General features: G+C 41.7%; 1 protein-coding gene across 1 annotated transcript in view; it reads left to right on the plus strand.

Annotated features, from left to right (window-relative positions):
- LOC135108401 (insulinoma-associated protein 2-like) overlaps positions 1-4,292 on the plus strand; it is an 11,482-nt gene extending 7,190 nt beyond the window's left edge. Inside the window, exon 1 of the mRNA XM_064019361.1 lies at positions 1-4,292. This exon is cut by the window's left edge and continues 7,190 nt beyond it. The gene's annotated coding sequence lies outside the window, so the exon portion shown is untranslated.
- The last annotated feature ends 1,876 nt before the right edge of the window (positions 4,293-6,168 follow it).

The raw sequence follows: 6,168 nt of genomic DNA on the forward strand, positions 1-6,168 counted from the left end.
AGGTCGTCGCGCCGTCCTGCCCTCGAGCTTAAGTCGTTTAGGTTTAACTTGCTGACTTACAATGGAGTCTACTGCTTCTTCCACACGTAATTCAGCACCCAAGTTCCGCCACGTTCAGTTCGATATTATGATTTAGGTTTTCTTCCGTATTGCTCTTTTGTTTCCTTTCCTTCCTCGTTCATCTCTTAAGTACTTTCACTTTTGTACCTCTCGATTTTTCATGATTTACTTGATTAATGTTCTCAGAGTTTTTTTTTCAGTAAAACAAAATGTTTCTTCCTTCTTTACAGTTCAAGCCAACGAGTGCTTTGCCTTTGATCACTGCGACAGTCAAGTTTTTAATCCGATTCGGTTTTAAAATCCTTCCTTCCTTCCTTTTCCTTTAATCTTTTCACTTTTTACTCCATATTATTACCATTATTATTATTATTATTATTTTATTGTGGCCTTATTTAATCTAGTCATTCGATTTAAGTGTAACCTATAAATCAGAGCGCAGAAGAATATGTTAACTTTGACACATTTGAAAATTTAGTCTTTTTTTTTCTCTCTCATCGAGAGGAAAGTAAAGAAAAAACAAAGGAAGAAATGTACAGTTTACCTTCTCGTTTCGTTGAAAAACCACATTAATTTCGTTCTACTACATGTGTCACAGTCTTCAACATTCCCTCCGCATCTTGAATTTCAAAGCCCCCTTGCTGAATGCAGTCGCTTCAAGTCGATGTCCGTCGCTACTTGATTCTAGTCAAGTCATTTTGCCCTCGAGTCACTCCCAACACGGAACTCCACAGTGCACATCTAGTCATTAGTTCGTAAGGTAGATAAGTTAGTTACGGTTTTACATTCGCCCGGTGAATACACTTATACTTTCTTTCCTTCCCTCAACTACTGCACTCGTCCGTACCATTAAGTTTTAAGCTAAGTTAGTTTAATGATTCTCTAGTTAAGGTGTTTTCTTGCCGTTAGTGTCTCCTTTGTCGCGGTGTGTTGGTGCGCGGTGAAGAGAAGAGAGAGTGAGAGAACAAAGTAGTCTATATTGCACGCTAACAATCAAAACATAGCCATATCATTAGGTTAAGTACACCAGTTAGACACCAATTAGGGATTCAGGGCATTAAGTTTCTTTTATACGTATTTTATCATTTAGACCGTTATGAGGCTCCGTGTGTAAGGAATTGACAGCTACATATATACGACTGAGTGCCTTGTACTTGTATCTAGTCAATATGAAGTACCATCTAGTCAGGTGTGCGTGGTGGGGACAGGTGTGAAGGGAGGAGGGGCCCGAGAGATGAGTTTAGCTTATAATGAGTTGCCTAAGTATTGTATTCTAGTCAAAAAGGAGAATCAGGTTTACTTTTTACGGCTTCAGCATTTAGTTGCGGCGAACAATCAACATATTAATAATTCTTCTTGTCAGGTTAAATAATAGGGTGTGTTTCTTTCTTTCCTTCTTCCTTGGTGGCTTAAAACAACGCATGGGATTTGTAATTAAGGACACGAGAGTTGTTTCAAGCACCGTCTTCTTGTATTATGCTGTTCCCATGAGATATTTTAAGCTTACAAGAGACAAGGAGAGAAAAATTAATAATCTAGTCACTCCAAATCTAGTCATACGCATTTCTAGTCTAGTATAAGCAGTCTGGTCATCTTAGATTTTTACGTAACTATTATTTCTCTTTTATGTAGTCAAGTCATTTGGTCTAGTCATGTTTGGTCTAGTCAGTCATTTGAATCTAGTCAGTTTATGGTGTAAAATTGTCAAAAGGCCGTCTAGTCAGTCATTTTCGTCTAGTCAGTGACGCGTAAGGTTTGTCAGAAGGGCGTCTAGTCAATGTATAGTCAAAAGATCGTCTAGTCAATCAAGGGGGTCTAGTCAATATAGTGTAAGGTTTATCAAAGGAATATCTAGTCAATCATTACGTCTAGTCAGTACAGTGTAGGATTAATAAGAAGGGCGTCTAGTCAATCAGTTGGTCTAGTCAATATAGTGTAAGGTTATCAAAGGAGCATCTAGTCAATCATAACGTCTAGTCAGTTTGTAGTATAAGGTTCATCATCAAAGGGTCTAGTCAATGTAGCAATAAGGTTTGTCAAAAGTACATCTAGTCAGTATGAGATAAGATCTGTCGAACTGGCGTCTAGTCATTATGGTTAAGGCAGGTTAAGCAAAATTCAAGTCTAGTCAAGCGTAAATTAAGCAACATGAACTAGTCTAGTCAAGCATAAATTCTAGTCAATTACGAATATTTCCAGTCATTAATCATACGTATGAGTCTAGTCAGTCGGAGTATTCTCATAAGTTACCAACAAAATCTAGTCAGGTATATTATAAAAGGAGGTCATGCTTGAATATCTAGTCAGAAGGACATTCTAGTCATGCCATCATATAGTCTAGTCATCAGTTCTAATCAGTAAAAGATCTAGTCATTCTGTTTGTAAGGAGAGTGTATAGGAGCGAGGATCTAATTGCTAATACCTGGAGATTTAGTTACGTTGGCTACTTATCTAGTCAAACACTACTGAGTAACACGTAATGAGGCTCTCTCTCTCTCTCTCTCTCTCTCTCTCTCTCTCTCTCTCTCTCTCTCTCTCTCTCTCTCTGGTCCGCCAACACACCGAAGGAGGCTAAATTTATGGCTCATTAATTACTTTTGGTCTCATAGAGTTAGTCCTTTCCTTTTTTTTTGAGCGACGTAATCCTAACAATCACCGCGTTTTGTGAGCATTTTTGGCACTTATTTTGATGTTACCTTATAAGTTAGTGTACGTAGGTGTGTGTGTGTGTGTGTGTGTGTGTGTGTGTGACAATCGTAATACTGTCAGTCAGCTCTCTTTTATGAATTAAGCGAGACAATCAGTAGGATCTTACATGGCTGTGTATATACAAGTCTAAGCTATATGAGGCTGAAATAGTCTGAAGTGTGTGTGTGTGTGTGTGTGTGTGTGTGTGTGTGTGTGTGTGTGTGTGTGTGTGTGTGTGCGTGTGTGTGCGTGTGTGTGTACAAGTATGCACCTACAACTCATCCCTCCTCCCCCCAATCAGCCAGTGACTGGGGGAGGGAGAGGGCTCTTCACAGGCAGCTGAAAATTAAGGTCTACCTCCCTGACCCTCCCTGACACCCTCCGCCTACCCACCCCTCCTCCAGTCCTCCCTCCGTCCCCTTCCCCATTTTTCCCTACACTTCAAATCTGAACCGCCTTTCATTTCCGGGCGTCCACTTGAAAAATCTTCCAGTACCCATTCCTTGGTGCCAGCGACCCCCTCCTCCCGCTGGCTAGTTCCTTGGGTGGGCGAGGCCTCCGTGAAGGCAGTGGGAAGCGAGACTCAGGAGTCTGTGGGTCATCGACATAGGCAGCAAAGTAACAGTAAAGGAGAATGACTTCCTTGGCTCTATAGGGACTACCTGTATGCCAGTATTAAGGTTATATTGTCTTCAAAATGACTCCAGTAATTTATAAGTTAACTTTTAAGGTTGTACTCGTGTAGCAGCGCACTGCGCATTTCTTAAGCACTTGATGTAGAGTTTCTGCGTAGCAGTAATGAGGACTGAACTAATTTCTGATCAACAGTTGTATACGATTACTTAAGGTTGTAATCCACCTCCTAGTGGCGGTGGGTGACTCGTGAGAGCTGGAGAAAGATCTGAGACTTGTACCCTTTTGGATCTCAATGGCAGCTTTTTTCTGATCTTTGTCCTGTTGTAAGTCTGACCTTCAGGGAGTTTTCCCGGCTTGGTTCATGCCTCGCGCGTGCATGTGGCCCTGAAGGCTCCCCGAACAGTCACTCAGGATTGTATTATTTGACTTCTACTGTCTTGTCTGAAGCTGTGTATTATTTTGTAGTGATTTGTAGTCATCTTAGTCTTGTGTAGCGTTAAGGTGTGTAGCATCTTCACCATGTGTCCTCAACGAGTGTGTTTTCTTCTTGAGCTTTTTGCTACGTTAAGGTCCGGTTTCAGTGTAACTTGCGAGGTGACAGTGACCATATCAACATGTAACACCCGACAGGCCTCTATGTTTAGTCTGACATCCTTTGCCCGAGAGAGCCGTGCTTGTGCCCCTCGTGCACGGGCGAGGGACGAGGCCACCACCGTCCCCGGCGGGGCGCCAGCGCCTGGAGGCTGTTGCCGAGGCGCTGTACATAGCTGGCTGTTCTGTACCATATCATTCGTATTGTACATTTGGACTGTTAGTGTAAGCCTTCCTGTAATGTCAGATTTGATGCCACAATGTTTAGATTCTGTTTCCATTTCTTTTTTTTCAAAATTGTAATAAATTATTTGTGTGAATTACTGTTTTTTTTCACAATCCTCTTTCCCTGATGTAGAGACTAAGAACTATGAATCTTCTGGTGACGAGGACTGAGGATGAGGCTTTTTTTTAACAGCCTTAATAAAATATGAAGACAATGAAGGAAATAAGATTGATGATGATAAAGATGATGGTAATGATGATGATAATGATAATAACGATAACAATAATAATAATGAAAATAGTAATATAATGAAATACTACTACCATTACTAAAAAATGATAATAATAACAACAACAACAATAACAATAGTACTCATAACAATGATAAACAACAACAAAGTCTGCCGTGGCCAACACAACATGCAGAGTCCACACAAGACAAGCTCCCTGCCTTGCATCATGTGTGTGGTGAGAGGTAGGCGATAAGAAGCAGCCCCGCCCTACCCTGCCCTGCACCAGCCCCTAGAGTGCCCTGGAGAGAGTCAGTATATGTGTACGTGTGTGCTACTAGTGTCCTTGAGAGGGTCCGTCTGCACATCTGGCTGTATGTGTTTATGTTCTGTTAATCTCAAAGTCAACAAGAATTTTTTAACATTCAATCACGTAGTACTTTTAAAGCCACACCTATTCTCCCAACTGCTGTATCACTATTGTACCTGCCACCCTTAACAATACCTGCTTACCCCCACCTTTCTTTTCAATCCCACCTTATTCACAAATCACAACACTCATTTAGTTCTCATCTCCGCCACTACACCCTTCAACCATACTCTCTCCCCTTCAGTCCCTCTCACTTCACGTCTGGGCCAACACCATCACCACCATCACTCTCCAGTTCTCTCCATATGTTCCTTATCGCGTTATCAGCTTACTTATGGCCCGCTTAATGTCTCCTCGGGCCACCAGAGGTCATGTCCGTCGCCCAGGTATTGACGTGTCATGACGCTGCTGCCTCGCCCATACGCATTAAGGGAAGCTGCACGGTTCGTAAAAGAAACACACATTCTTGCCCGTCAATCTCTTGTACTTAACTCGATAATCATACAGGAAACTCCAGAGTACAACACAGCCTCTCATTTCCCAAGGTATAACAGTTTCACATTCTGCAAATAACGTAAACAGAGAAAAATATGCGTACTGCAAAACCAATCAAGCATACATTCCTTAATAGTGCTGCAACTGGCTCAGGTCAGTCCCATGTTCAGTAAAGTGTAACATTTTTAACACAGTCTCACATTCTACAAGCGACGTAATGAAAAGGGGGAAAAAAAAAGTTCCTGCTACAAAAGCCTCTCACGTATGCTTTCCTTAATAACAACACAATTACGTGACATCAACTTTATAACATTCTAGAGCATAAAATTTTAACGCAGCTTCCCTTCACATTCTCCGTGGCATTAGACCTTGAGTGCTTCGTTCGCTCTCATTAACTGCAAGCATAATACGTCGCTCCCCACAGGTAAATCAAATATGGCATCGATTTAACCTAATTAACCTGTAAGGACGTAGAACACCTGCACGTTCCTTTCTTATCTTTGTTCTTTGTATTTTTATTCCTTCAAAGAAAAAAAACAAGAGAGAATCTTACTACAAACACTCTCTCTCTCTCTCTCTCTCTCTCTCTCTCTCTCTCTCTCTCTCTCTCTCTCTCTCTCTCTCTCTCTCTGAAAAGCGCACTTACTCTCATACTTCCGACCTTCATAACGCACACACACACACACACACACACACACACACAGAGAGAGAGAGAGAGAGAGAGAGAGAGAGAGAGAGCTTCAGAGTTCATGAGTTCCGGCAAGGTAAGAGAAGAAAGGAGCGAATAGAAGATAATAGGCGAGAATGGAACAAAGGTGAGGAACTGAAGCAGGTGAATAAAGGAGGAAGGGAAGGATGAGCCAAGTGGAAGGTGAG

Source organism: Scylla paramamosain, chromosome 2 (genome assembly GCF_035594125.1).
Source record: "Scylla paramamosain isolate STU-SP2022 chromosome 2, ASM3559412v1, whole genome shotgun sequence".
Lineage (NCBI taxonomy): Eukaryota > Metazoa > Arthropoda > Malacostraca > Decapoda > Portunidae > Scylla > Scylla paramamosain.